The sequence below is a fragment of the Aotus nancymaae genome, unplaced genomic scaffold, assembly GCF_030222135.1.
Source record: "Aotus nancymaae isolate 86718 unplaced genomic scaffold, 86718_ANA_hifiasm-v0.15.2.pri h1tg000121l, whole genome shotgun sequence".
NCBI classification, from domain to species: Eukaryota; Metazoa; Chordata; class Mammalia; order Primates; family Aotidae; genus Aotus; species Aotus nancymaae.
The window spans coordinates 69,579-84,521 of NW_026988536.1; the positions used below are offsets into that span (position 1 = coordinate 69,579).

General features: G+C 45.1%; 1 protein-coding gene across 5 annotated transcripts in view; it reads right to left on the bottom strand.

The window, feature by feature from the left end:
* LOC135272644 (putative neuroblastoma breakpoint family member 8) overlaps positions 1–14,774 on the bottom strand; it is a 38,029-nt gene extending 23,255 nt beyond the window's left edge. Inside the window, exons 1-7 of one of the 5 annotated variants that reach the window (XM_064371113.1) lie at positions 14,756–14,774; positions 13,116–13,424; positions 9,390–9,573; positions 7,753–7,871; positions 6,701–6,832; positions 6,096–6,213; positions 4,501–4,564 (exon numbers count right to left, since the gene is read on the bottom strand). The gene's annotated coding sequence lies outside the window, so the exon portion shown is untranslated. Of the gene's footprint in view, positions 1–4,500; positions 4,565–6,095; positions 6,214–6,700; positions 6,833–7,752; positions 8,233–9,389; positions 9,574–13,115; positions 13,425–14,755 lie in introns of those variants that run through there. The other 4 variants (XM_064371114.1, XM_064371117.1, XM_064371115.1 and 1 more) reach the window with 4 other exon arrangements.
* Between the last annotated feature and the right edge of the window lie 169 nt (positions 14,775–14,943).

Below are 14,943 nucleotides of genomic sequence, written 5' to 3' on the forward strand. Positions count from 1 at the left end.
ATAAGCGAAGGAAAAAGAAAATTTTTCGCGAACAAGCAAGCACTCAGAGATTTCATCACCACCAGGCCTGCTTTACAAGAGCTTCTGAAAGAAGCACTACAAACAGAAAGGAACAACCAGTATCAGTCATCCCAAAAACTTACCAAAACGTAAAGAATATCTCTATAATGAAGAATTTACATCAACTAATGGACAAAATAGCCAGCTAGCATTAAATCACAATATTGAACTCACAGATATTAATATTAATTCTACATTTAAATGGATTAAATGCCCCAATCAAAGACACAGACAGGTAAATTGAATAAAAGGTCAAAACCCGGCCGGGCGCGGTGGCTCAAGCCTGTAATCCCAGCACTTTGGGAGGCCGAGGCGGGTGGATCACGAGGTCAAGAGATCGAGACCATCCTGGTCGACATGGTGAAACCCCGTCTCTACTAATACAAAAAATTAGCTGGGCACGGTGGCGCGTGCCTGTAATCCCAGCTACTCAGGAGCCTGAGGCAGGAGAATTGCCTGAACCCAGGAGGCGGAGGTTGCGGTGAGCCGAGATCGCGCCATTGCACTCCAGCCTGGGTATCAAGAGCGAAACTCCGTCTCAAAAAAAAAAAACCCATCGGTACGCTGTATCCAGATCTATTTCACAAGCAACGACATACAAAGACTCAAAACAAAGGGATGGAGGAAGATTCACCAATTAAATGGAGAGAAAAAAGAAACAAAAACAAAAACACGAGTTGTAACTTTCGTCTCTCACAAAATAGACTTTCATGGTAACAAAGACTAAAAGAAACAAAGAAGGACATTGCATAATGGTAAAAGGATCAATGCAACAACAGGAGTTAATGATTATAAATATATATGCACCCAATACAGGAGCACCCAGATACATAAGACAAGTTCTTAATGACTTATAGAGACCTGGACTCCCGCACAGTAATAGCGGGAGATTTTGACACCACATTATTAATATTCGATGGATCAATGACATAGAAAATTCATAGGGACATCTATGATTTGAACTTAGACCTGGAATAAGTAAACTTAGTGAATATTTATAGAATTCTCCACCCCAGGTCCACAGAACATACATTTTTCTCAGTATCATATTACACCTATTTTGAAAGTGACTACATAATTGAAAGTAAATCACTCTTCAGCATTTGCATAGCATTTCACAGACTTAAATGAAATATTGATTGGCTGTTTGTTATTTTCTTCCCTTATTCCTTCCTATCTCCGTTGTTAAGCACAATTATCGGCATAAAAGAGGTTTTTAATACCTATTTTTAGATGGCATTCCAGCCCGGGCAACAGAGCAAGAATCCTGTTCTCTCTCCCCCTTTTTCTTTCTCTTTCTTTCTTTCTCTCATTAAAAAAAACAAAAAACAAAACAAAACAAAAGACTAGCCTGACCAACATGGAGAAACCTCATCTCTACAAAAAAAACAAAATTAGCTTGGCGTGGTGGTTCATGCCTGTAATCCCAGCTACTCAGGAGGCTGAGGTGGGAGAATTGCTTGAACCCGGGAGGCAGAGGTTGCAGTGAGCCGAGATCACACCACTGCACTCCAGCCCGCGCAACAAGAGCGAAACTCTGGCTCAAAAACAAACTTAACTCCGCAAAACAGTATCTGCAAATTCATCATCTACATTTCTAATAGAAGGTTTTTTTTTAGCTCTTTCACTTGTGCTCACCAGACAAGGTCTGATAGCAACTATCTGTCACCAGCATAGATGAACCAATTCAAGGACAGCAATAAACAGGACTACTACTAAGTTCCCCCTAAGAAAGTCCTTAGAATAAAATATCTCCTCTGGTTGCCACAAGAGTAAGACACAGTCCATCATATAAAATTCCAATCTAATAAAAGATGAAATATAATGTTGTCTGTTTTCCAAATTTTAATTTTGTTCAGGCTCCGTCATGGTGACCAGGGATTGGAAAATGACTGCAAAGAGGCTCTGGGGAATCTGGGGGAGGTAAGAAATGTAGTCTGTATTCTAAGAGGGGACTGAGGTGATGGCTATACAAAATTCTACATATCTACTTAAGTTATTCAATTCTACATTTGCCATTAGTGACTTTTATTACAAGTAACTTGTTAAATGAAATTTCTGGTTTCTACTCCAACTTGTAAGAAGCCAGGAGGTCACCACTTGTCCTCACAACAAGAAAAAAGCTGAACAAACTGAACATTATCAAACCTTATTAGAGGACCTAGAGGAGAGGTCACAGGGCAAATTGCCATGCTGAAAACAAGAAAGACAGGCAAATACAGGGAACAGAAGCTGCTGAAGCCAGCAACTGGGAGGAGCACTTAAATGGTACTGACAGATTACTAGAAGCTGAGGGTGGCCTGGCTTGAGCATTAAAAACTCCTTGGGGCCCAGAATTGGGGGGATCTCACACTTTTCTAAAGTTTTACCACCTGGAGCCCAACCAGGTTCTCATAGTAAAGATCAGAAAAATCCCCACAGAACTCACACTGCCGACTTCAGCACTAATTATAAAGCTACACTAACCAAACAGTATGGAAACTGGTGAAGAAACAAAAAAACAGACAAATAGTTCACTAGAAAAGAATACAGAGCTCAGAAATACACCTACATAAATACTCAACTGATCTTTGAGAAAGGCGCAAAGGCAATTGAACAGGGAAAGGATAGTCTTTTCAACAAATGGTGCTAGAATGACTAGATATCCACATGTGAAAAATAAATAAATCTAGGCACAGATTTTACACCTTTCACAAAATGGATCTTAAACTTCAATGTAAGGTGCAAAACTGTAAGACTCCTAGAGGATAACATAGGGGAACATCTGGGTGACCTTGGGTTTAGCGATAACTTCTCAGATATAATGTCAAAAACACAATCCAGGAAAGAAAAAATTGGTAAGTTGAACTTCTTTAAAATTAAAAACTTCTGCTCTGTGAAAGATATTGTTAAGAAAATGAATAAACAAGTGATAAACTGGGAAAAAAATCGGCAAAACACAGATCTGATGAAAGACTGGTGTCCAAAATATATAAAGGACTCTTAAAACTCAATAATATTAAAGCAAACAACCCAATTTAAAAATGGGCAGAAGATCTGGACGCTTCACCAGAAAGATATATGGATGACGAATAAGCATATGAAAAAGATGCTCAAAACCATGTGTCACTAGGAAATTGCATATTAAACCAATGAGATGCCACTACACTATAACATACACCTAATAGGAAGATTCAAATCCAAACAAGTGACAATACCAAAGGCTGTCAAAGATGCAGAGCAACGGGAACTCTCATTCACTGCTAGTGGAGATGCAAAATGCTAGTCACTTTGGAAAACAGTTTGGTAGGATGTTTTTTTTGTTTTTTTTACAAAGCTAAACGTAGCCTTGCCACATAATCCTGCAAATAGCGTTTTAGATATTTACCAAACTAATCTGAAAACATGTTCACTCAAAACCTTGCATCCAAGTATTTACAACAGTTTTGCTCATACTTGTCAAAAACTGAAAGTAACCAAAATGTCCTTCACCGGCCGGGCACGGTGGCTCACGCCTGTAATCCCAGCACTTTGGGAGGCCGAGGCAGGTGGATCATGAGGTCAAGAGATTGAGACCATCCTGGTCAACATGGTGAAACCCCATCTCTACTAAAAATACAAATAATTAGCTGGGCACGATGGTGCGTGCCTGTAATCCCAGCTACTCAGGAGGCTGAGGAAGGAGAATTGCCTGAACCCAGGAGGCGGAGGTTGCGGTGAGCCGAGATCGCGCCATTGCACTCCAGCCTGGGTAACAAGAGCGAAACTCTGTCTCAAAAAAAAAAAAAAAAAAAAAAGTCCTTCACTAAGTGAATGGCTAAACAAACTGTGGTATATCTGTACGAGAGAATATGATTCAGTGATAGAAAAAAATGAGCTATCAGGCCATGAGAAGACATGGAGGAACTTTAAATACACAATACTAGGAAGAAACTAGTCTAAAGACTCTACACACTGTATGATTCCAACACTAGGACATTCCAGGAAGGTCAAAATGGTAGAGAGAGTGAAATGATCAGTGATTGCCAAGCGTGGAGGAGGGATGAACTGGTTGGACGCAAGGAGGTTTTCAGCAGTGAAACTATTCTGTGTGATACTGTACTGAGGATTCAGGACATTAGGCAATTGTCAGAAAGCATAGAACAATAAAACTCAAAGAATGAACCCTAATGTCAACTATGGAGTTGAGTTAATAATAACGTATCAATACTGATTAATCAATTGTAAACATGTACCACACTAATGCAAGATACTAATGATAGAGGAAATTGTGTGCTAGGGGACAAGAGAGAATAGGGGAATTCCCTGTACTATTGGCTCAATTTATCTGTAAACCTAGAATTACTCTAAAAAATAATGTCTATTAAATGTTATTAAAGTTAGGATGCAACAGCCCCAAATCAAAATGTTGGTGGCATCCTGTCACTGTGTGGTTCACACTGGGCGCCGAGGTGCACCAACCTGGAGTCAGAACAGTCGGAGACATCAACGCCTGTGCCTTCGTCCTCTGGTTCTGCGGGTGTCCCTGGAATCCAGAGAGCAGATCAGTTAGCTTGAGACAGACTCAGTGCTCCAGAAAGTGCAGGCTTCTAGTAGGACAGGGAGAAATCATCTCAGGGCAGTGATATGGCCGATATATATTTTATTTTGGATGTGAGTGAATCCCGAAGTCTAAAAAGTATTTAACTTAGAAGACAGATACTCTCTGCTCATTATTTTAAGAACAAATTTAGAATCGTTGTTAAACTTACATCTTTATTTCCCTAGCTGGCCAGGACCTCATCAGTAGCTACTGATGTCACTAGTGTCCTCTGAATACCTTGGCAGTGTTAACTGTTTTGACCCAACAGGAAACTGAGGTGTTGCTTGTACCTAAGATGCTGACACCTGGCAGAAGTCCAGGGTCACTGGCCCAGAGCAAGTCATCCAGCTGTTGAGAACAACCAGAAGGGGGACACACCATCCATTGAGGTCATCTCAATGCAGCATGAGCCACTTGCTCTAATGAAGCCACCATCACTACACTTCTTATAACTCGCTGTTCACTAGACTCAGAGTTCTGTCAAAGCTGAGATCATATTCTACTCATCTCTGTGTTCATGATTCCCAGCTTAGGGTCTGGCACTAAGGAAGTTCTCAGCACTGTTCACTCAAGATAGGATAAAACCGACTACACAGATCCAATCCAATCACTGACATTCCTCTCCAAAATGTCCTACCAGGGATGCTATCATTTCTCCCAAGATGCAGCAAGCCCCCTTCCTACACCTGTAGGGCCCTGCTCTACACCAGTCAGGTGCCAGGAGCTTCTTCTGTGGGACACTGGAGGAAAAACGGGACTACTCTGAAGAATTCCTCTCATGGTTCCCCTTGTCATTAGGAGCAATGTCTTCACCTACACTCCCATCCTCTGGGCTGCCATGACACCCCACTTTTGGAGAACTACTATCTTTTCTTGAAATCCTGTCTTTGTGTTCTTTCTCTCATGGGCTTGAGTTCCTTGGGGAAACATTACTATTTGAACCCCAAGTGCTTAACACAGTACAGAGAAAAATAAACACGCAGTAAATACTCGTATCACATACAGACCTTCCTCAACTGAAAGTGCAGAGGAATAGTGTAAGTATCACCGCCTCATATACTGGCAAGAAACACTTACTCTGGCACCTGACCTAGGGCAGAACTGTTTAATTTAAGAATGGACACCTCTAACCCTTCTCCAAGCACGGTTACTCCCTCTAATCCACACTGACCTGAAGAGTATCCACTGCTACGGCAGCCCCGAGGTCCAGGCTCCGGGGTCTGGGGCGGGGCTCACGGTCGCATCCTCCCCCTCTTGGGGTTGGTGCTGCCCCTCACTATAAACCAGCTCTGATCTACCCTTTGGCTCTCCCTGGCCAGGGTCAGGAGACTCCTGTGGAGTAAGTTTCTCTCTCAGTCCCCACTGCTCAGCTTGCGCTGCTCCTCGAGTGCTTGAATGATCATAGGCCCATCGCCCATTTCCCCTGAGGCTTCTGGCCCAGTTTGTCCTTATTCTCCCCTTCTTCGGTTTTCACCTGTTCTACCATTGACTTGTCCTTTGCAGGTTATTCTCTTTTACAAAACCTGCTGCCTTTCTTTCTTCCATCTGATCCCTCGGTTCTGGGCTTCCAGGGTATGGACTCAGCTCAGGCTCTGCAGGAGAAACACAGGGGCCAGAGTCAGGAGTCAGACCCAGAGAGGTCAGAGGCAGGTTACAGGTCCAGGGAGTCTTAAAAACCATCATAGTCCCTCAAGGACTCACAGAAAACTCAGCAGGAAGGGACCTCAGAGAGGTACAATAAGCCCCTACTTTACTGATGACAAAACTCAAGTCCAGAAAGACTAAGACTCTCCCAGGCTCCCTCACCACTTGGTGGCAGCAGATACACCACGCAAGCCTTGGCCTCACCCTCCCTGTGCAAAGCAGGTAACTCACCCTCCAGAAACTCACTGCTGCCTTTCAGAAAACTTTAGATCAAATACAGCAATTTCACCTTGCAAACAGAGTAAAAGGGCCTTTCCTTGGACAATTCTTTATCATGGTTCTATAGTCCTATTATTTATTCTCAGTCCTTTGTCATTCGCTGGCTAGTAGATTGGGGCAGGGAGCACATGAGAATTAAATAGTGCTTAACACAACCCTGCTTTCCCAGTCTGGGCGTTCAGCTCCTCCATTCTTCCTCAGGGAGTTTCCTCTGCTGTAACTGCTGGAGAGTCCAGGCCCTCCTGTGGGTCATTTCTCCATGAAGATACCAGTTATTTTCTTCCTCTCCTGGACATAGAGAGGGCAGAGAATGGTTCTGGGACTCCACAGTCTTAGGTTTTCTCCTAAGCCAGCCAGGTCAGCTGAAAGGAATCATGACTGAGAGAGGTCAGGTCAGTGAAGACAGTCCCAGAGGAGCACGGGCTCCCAAGGACAGCCCCTCGTGGAGACGGTCAGGACCAAGACACGGGCAATATCTGACCAATTCTGCCGGGGATGACGGACCAAGGATTAAGCGGAGGATGCTGCCATGAGGAGAAAGAAGAGGAACCACAGGAGTGGGGAAAAAAAAAACAAGATAGATAATAATGGTTTCAAGAAATGCAGAGCAAAGATCCCAGAGGCAAAGTCCCACAGGATGGAGGCTCAGTCCCAGGCTGTGGATCCTACTTAAGAACCTCCTGCTGGATTTTGCCCAGCTCCATTTCCAAACTATTTTGGGTCAGTGACTTCCTTCTCCCCTCTATGTTCCTTCTTTTTGAACTAGAATCACTGTAATTGTTATTCTGTGTCTGTCCGGCCATTCCACATTAGGAGCAGATAAGTAGTTTGCTCAGTTTCACAGGTCGACGGAGGTAAGGAAATTATGTCAAGGATCTGTACTTAATGGACACCCTCAGAAGCCTCATCCACACCTGGTGTGGATATTTTAGATGAGATTTTAAACTTTGGATCTGATGTGGTCTATGTGACATTTTTCATGTTGAACTAATGCTTTAATGACATGAAATCTGGAAACTTTAGAGGAGAGGGTGCATGTATTTTGCAGATGGGGGCATGTGAGTGTCCAACTGTGGTAGACGGAATTTCTGAAATGGTCCCCAAACATGCCATACCCTTGTCTCTGAAGCCTGTTAAGGTGATGAGACACCATTCCTGTGATTATGCTGTTATATGACAGTTACATGACTTGAAGATGGTGAGGTTACCTGCATGAAGTGGGTCAAATCACATCACTCCGTAGGTGACAGAGCTTTCTGTGGCTGGTTGGAGAAGATGAAGTCAGAGAAGGGAGGAGCCCGAGAAGGACTCCATGAGTTGTGATTGGCTGAAAGATGGAAAAGACAGGTAAGGAGGAAAGCAGGTGGCCTCTGAAGTCAGACTGTCTCCTGGCTGACAGCCAGCAGAGAAAAAGGGCCCTCAGTCCTCCACGAACAAGAATAGAAACTCTTTCAATACATGTAGTGAACTCGGAAAAATCGCCTGAGCTCTAGAGAAAAAGCATTCCCAGGCCATTCCTGGATTTTAGCCTCACATGACCCTGATCGGAAAACTCAGGAAGGAAGGAAAAGAAGGAAAGAAGGGAGGGATAGGGGAACAGGCAAACTTACATGAAGATGAGAAGATCCAGGGGAACTTACACCACCAATATTTTCCAACAACGGGAACACGCTAACTAGCTGAGAGAGAGAGACGCACTACTATAAAACCATATACTGTGTCCATGGCGTAGGATCCTTCCTGCTTCTCTCGGACACTTTCTGTCTCTGGCCTGCTGTTGCTAGAGATACTGAGTCTTCCCTTTGGACAAGTTCTGGCACCCACAGGAATGAGATGAGACAGTGAACCCCAGAACACCAGTCCACAACCTTCCCTGCTGCTCCTTGTCCACTCCAGAAGCTACCCGGCTGCAGGTGGGGGTCTTAGCCCCTGGGTCTGATATCGTCCCTTTGCCTTTCTCACTGGGCTTCTCTCCTTGCACTGGCTCCCACTCCCCCAGGACCTGGCAGGTGACCATATGAGAAGGACACAAACAGGCCACGTCGCTTTCTTTCTCCCCTTCTCGATGCCTGCAGCGGTGGGTTCCATGGGGTAGTGACCTGCTATTTACTCATTACGGTGCCCCTAACCCAGAGCAGGGCCTGGCACCTAATAGTCACCCTGTGAATGCTCAGTGAAAGAAGGCGTCCACCACAAGGTCCTGAGGAACCAAGAGTTCCACAGTGGTCCATCAATTTTAAGTCCTACACCATTCTAGAATGGGAGATTGAAAGGCCTTCAAAAGTGGCCACTCTCTGAAACCACTATACTGGCAGCTGAGCCATGTTTCCCCAACCTGGACACATCTAGAGGGCACCGCCTAAATCCAGACACATCTCCCCACCCAGGACGGTGCAGGGGCCTCAGCCTGGGAAATGCAAGTGGACGGGAGAACCATGAAAGCTGAAGAGGAGAAAGCAGGTGAAAAAGAACAGCAAGGTGGAAACAGAGAGACAAATGGGGATGGAGACTAGGGGCTGAGAGGGGAAGAGAGAGGAGAGGGACGTACATCTAGCCACTGAGAAAAAGGCCTGAAGAGAACACTGTCCTCTCCTGAAGTCAAATAACTTCCACCTGACCATGCACTGCGGCTTGTGGGGGGCACACGCTGGTTATGCTGTGATGTTTAGGGCCTATGGAATCTTCCCTTCTCATCTGAATCCCAATAGAGAGAGGACTCTCTGACCCCATCCAGTTGGCAGTGCCTCATGATTTTAACCTGTTGGATCTGGCAGCTCTTCATGTCAGCCCATACCGTGTGAGGCTGCTCTTGGTGCACTGAATGGGGAAGATTCTACCTCAGTACCTCGGAGGGTCCACTGGAAGCCCTGGACAGCGGGAGTCGGTGGTGCCCCAGCGTGGAGGCCCAGAGCACACGGCGCTGAAGCTCCAGACACCCTCAGGAGGACAGTAAAGAACAATGTGCCGGTGAGAGCCTGGGTTAGCAGGAACCGCCGCCTGGGTCTGAACATGATTGGCCTTCATACGGGCTATGACATAAAAGAGAGAAATCAAGGTTAACATAAAGATTTGGGGCTTCGGCAACGTGAAGGCTGAAACTGCCATTTATTGAGACTCGGAAGACTGAGAAAGGAGCAGACTGAAAGGTGGCGGGAACTAGGGTTGGTTGGGTTTTTGTCGTATGCAATCAACGGTCCTGACCAGCCTGGGCAACATAGTAAGACCCTGTCTCTGAAAATAAAAAATTAGCCAAGCATGGTGGTACACACGTGCAGTCTCAGCTCCTTGGGAGACTGAGGCAAGAGGATTCCTTGAGCCTTGAGTTAGAGGTTACAGTGAGCTATGATGGCACCACTGCACTCCAACCTACAGGAGGAAAAAAAAAGGTCCTGATTAAATACTTGCATACCCAGAGAAGTTTTCACAAAGTACTCTTTGAGGCAGATCTTAGTGAACAGGAATTCCATTCTTTCTGTTAGGAAATTAAGAGAGTGCGGGTGTGGTTAGTTAATGCTGACTGAACTATCTTTGGAATCTCATCTACTGGTCTATCTGGTCTATTTATATATGTATATTCTATCTGCTGTCTCACTGAGCTTTGCTAGTTTATGCTGCAGTAACAAAAGCCCCCAAATCTTAACAGCTACACATACAAAGGTTGATTTTCATTGACATTTCCTTGTATGGCAGGTTAACTGTGACTCTACTCTAGACAACTTCTTTTATTTGTTAGATGGTGAATGCTGTGATACTCGGAGAATTTTTGAATGTGGTTCATCTATTCATTTAACAACTATTTCTTCAATATCTGTTTCATACCAGGCAAGGTCAAGTACTGAGAACACAGTAGTAAATAAGAGACAAGATCTCTAATTTCCAAGAGCTTATATTAAAATGAGATTAAATACATACAAAATCATAATAATGAATATTATATTCATAAACTAAATAGACTTAGTAAATATTCTAAGTTAGAAAAATATAAAATTATTAAAACTAAAATGGCCAGGTGTGATGGCTCACGCCTGTAATATCAACACTTTGGGATGACAAGGTGAGAGGATCATCTGAGCCCAGGAGTTTCAAAGCAGTCTGGGCACCATAGGAAGACCCTGCATACAAAAGATACAAAATTAGCCAGGCATAGTGGTGTATGCCTGTAGTCCCAGCTACTTAAGGAGGCTGAGGTGGGAGGCTGCTTGAGCCTGAGAGGTCAAAGCCGCAGTGAGCCACGATCATACCGCTACACCACTGTACTCCAGCCTGGGCAACAGAGAGAGAGCCTGTCTCAAGAAAAAAAAAAAAAAAGAAGAAGAAACAGTTTAATCGATATACTCCTGAAACTATTATGTAGAATCCCATTGTCTACATTACATCACATCAGCCCTTTACTTTAAGTGGCTTAACAGTTAGATATGATCCATAAAACTTTCCTGGTAATTAAGTATACCTAAGAACAATTAAGTATAAAAGAGGTACTGCCTTGACAGGAAGATTGTAAAAATGTTTAAAGACAAATAAATAAATAAGAGAATAAAACCTGTAGCTCTGTGAGGTGCAAATAATACCTAATTGAAGTCACAACGAACATCTAGCAATCATTCTGAACACCATAGAATTCACTTAATACATTTTGCCTGAACTCCCAACAGATCTCACTTACCAACACCTGTATGTAGCCAAGAAATTGACAATCATTTATAAATTACCACCTATGACTCCATCTCCTCTACCCACTTAAAAAATTTCATGTATTTCTTTATTATTTATTATTTTTTGTAGAGATTGGATCTTGCTATGTTGCCCAGGTTGGTCCAGAAACAGACCCACACTGATTTCGTCAATCAGATGACCATACAGCCATTCAATTGAGGCAAAAAAAGTGCTACACAGTGCAGAAGGACAAAGATGGTCTTTTCCATACATGGTGCTGGATCAAGCAGTCACATCCATGTAGTAAAAAGTGAATCATGGGTGGGTGGGTTGGCTCAAACCTGTAATCCCAGCACTCTGGGAGGCTGAAGCGTGCAGACTACTTGAGCCCAAGAGTTTGAGACCAACCTGGGAAAACGGTGAATCCTCATCTCTACAAAAAAAATACAAAACTTAGCCAGGCATGGTGGCACACGCCTATGGTCTCAGGTACTCAAGAGGTTGAGCGGGGAGGATCGCTTGAGCCAGGAGGTGGAGGCTGCAGTGAGCTGAGATTATGCCACTGCGCTCCAGCCTGGACAACAGAGTGAGAGCCTATCTGGGGCATGGGGTGGTGGGGAAGCATAAACTAAACTAAAATTGCTGTGAGATTAAGTGTTCACATTCTTAGGTTAGGCATTGATTAACAGGACACAAAAAGCAGTCACCACAAAGGAAATTTAATTTCATTAAAATTAAGAAGTTTAATTAAAATTAACAAGTTTAATTTCAATAAAATTAAGAAACTCAGGCTGGGTACACTGGCTCATGCCTGTAATCCCTACACTTTGGGAGGCCGAGGCAGGTGTATCACTTGATCCCAGGAATTCCAGACCAGCCTATGCAACGTGTTAAAACCCAATCTCTACTAAAAACACAAAAAAGAGCTGAGCTTAATGGTGCTCCCCTGTAGGTCCCAGCTACTTGGGGCTCAGGCAGGAGGATCACTTGAGCCTTGGGAGGTGGAGGTTGCACTGAGCTGTGATTGTACCACTGCACTGCAGCCTGAACAACAGAATGAGATCCTGTCTCAAAAAGAAAAAAAAAACTGGAGGATCTCCATTCATGTAAAAACGCCATTAAAAGAGTGAAAAGGCAGGCTACAGTTTGAAAAATAGAGAAATGTAATACATATAATACATATATATCCTAGAAAGGACACACATCCAGGATAAAGTATTACAAATCAACAGAAAAACAAGCATATCAATGAAAACAGGATACAAAGATTGAACAGGCACTTCACAAAACAGGACATATAAATGGCAATAAAAAATACTCAACCTCAATACCAGAAAATGCAAAATGAAACTACACTGATATATTACTGCACCTCTACTAGAATGGCAAAATAATTTTTTCTTTTTTTGAGACGGAGTTTTGCTGCTGTTACCCAGACTGGAGTGCAATGGCGCGATCTTGGCTCACCGCAACCTCCGCCTCTTGGGTTCAAGCAATTCTCCTGCCTCAGCCCCCCAGAGTAGCTGGGACTACAGGCGCGTGCCACCATGCCCAGCTAATTTTTGTATTTTTTTTAGTAGAGACGGAGTTTCACCTTGTTGACCAGGATGGTCTCGATCTCTTGACCTCAGGATCCACCCGCCTCGGCCTCCCAAAATGCTGCGATTATAGGCATGAGCCACCGCGCCCTGCCTAATAACTTTTAATTGACAAGCATAAGCAAAGATGTGGGGTAACCAGAATATTCCCTGCTAAACGGTACAACCACTTTGGGAAAATCATCAACAATAACTGATACTAAAGTTTTCTCATTCATATACCTCTAAAACCAACAATGCCACTCCTACATATATACACCAATCTAGTAATGTTCTATTTCTTGGTTTGTGGTGAAATTTACTTAGTGTAAATTCATTACCTGTATTTTTTCTTTTCTTTTCTTGAGACAAGCTCTCACTCTGCCATCCAGGCCTGAGTGCACTGGCATGATCATGGCTCACTGTAATCTCAACCTCTCAGGCTCTGGTGATCCTCCCATCTCATCCTGCAGGGTAGCTAGGACTACAGGCACACACCACCACACACAGCTAATTCTTGTCTTTTCAGTAGAGACAGGGTTTTGCCACGTTGCTCAAGCTGGTCTGGAACTCCTGGGCTCAACCGATCTGCTCACCCTGGCCTCCGGAAGTGCTGGGATTACAGGTGTGATCCACCGCCCCGGGACCACCTGCACATTTAAAATTGTGAGCTTGTTCTATAGACTTCAGTAGCATTTCCAAGATTTCTTTGACACAAAGTTCTCAGAAATCTTAAAGCTAACATTTTAGAAGAGAAAAAACGAGCTTCTGGTTCACAGGTGAAATTTTACCAATAAAGTTTAAAAACAAAAGAAAGCTACTAACGCGTATCAGCTCAGAACAAAGATTAAAAACCAACAGGCCGGGCGCGGTGGCTCACGCCTATCATCCCAGAACTTTGGGAGGCCGAGGCGGGTGGACCACGAGGTCAAGAGATCGAGACCATCCTGGTCAACAAGGTGAAACCCCGTCTCTACTAAAAAATACAAAAATTAGCTGGGCATGGTGGCGCATGCCTGTAGTCCCAGCTACTCGGGAGGTTGAGGCAGGAGAATTGCTTGAACCCAGGAGGCGGAGGTTGCGGTGAGCCGAGATCGCGCCATTGCACTCCAGCCTGGGTAACAAGAGCGAAACTCCGTCTCAAAAAAAAAAAAAAAAAAACTACCAGCAGATTACTTTTCTTTAACTTCGTCAAGCACTGGGAGTCAAAGAAAAGCACTGCAAGAAAAGATTTCCTTTTGAAAGCAGCCTTACCAGCAAAACACAGAAGGAAAGCGAGGAAAGCATTCCAAAAGTCTTGCTTCACTCTTCTTTGAGAGGATGCCAAACGAGATGATCTGAGAAGCTCCCAAGGCAGACAGACAGACACAGGGAAACCACAGCAACTCTTTGGAGCGCAAACAGCAGCACCACAATCCAACCTATTGGAAATGCTGCGGTTAATTTGAGGCTTGCCCTGCTAATCCTGAGGCGATTCAGCGATGGCTACAAACGCTCCCCTAGTGCATCCTGGATCCGGCACACCGGGCTTGCCCACCACCAGGCTGGAGACAGCGCAAGGTGCGGAATCCCGGAGGCCAATCAAGCCCCCAACTTTGCACATTTGGGGCTTGAGATCTCTCGCCCCTCAGGTCCCCAGAAGGAACCGATTTCTGGCCTGGAAGGTGAGGCAAAAGGTCAGTGTCCTCCACCAGATCTAGGAAGATGTGGCCCCGAAGCTGCTCCATCCCTCCACACCCTGGGATGCCACAGAAGACCCGCACGCGAGTTTCTTAAAACCCCAGAGCCCACGAGAGCAGGGCTGCGGCCGGCAGCGGCAGGCGAGGAATCCAATTCAGGAAACTTAAGCGCTCGGGGTGCCCGGTGCGCCCGCCCCGCTGGCACAGCAAAAGTTGTGGAGGCCCCCCGCGCGCACATCGACCCAGCTGTGAGCCGAGGGTCCCGGACTCACCGCTCTCACGGCTTGGCGCGGCGCCCTCACCTCGGAAACGCTGCGTGGACGTCCCGGTAAACCTTAACTCAGCGCGCCGCCGACGCACCGGCCCGCGCCGCCGACGCACCGGCCCGCGCCGCCGACGCACCGGCCCGCGCCGCCGACGCACCGGCCCGCGCCACCGATGCGCGGCCCGCGCCTACCGCGTCGCTGACGCCCAGTCACCGCCGACACGC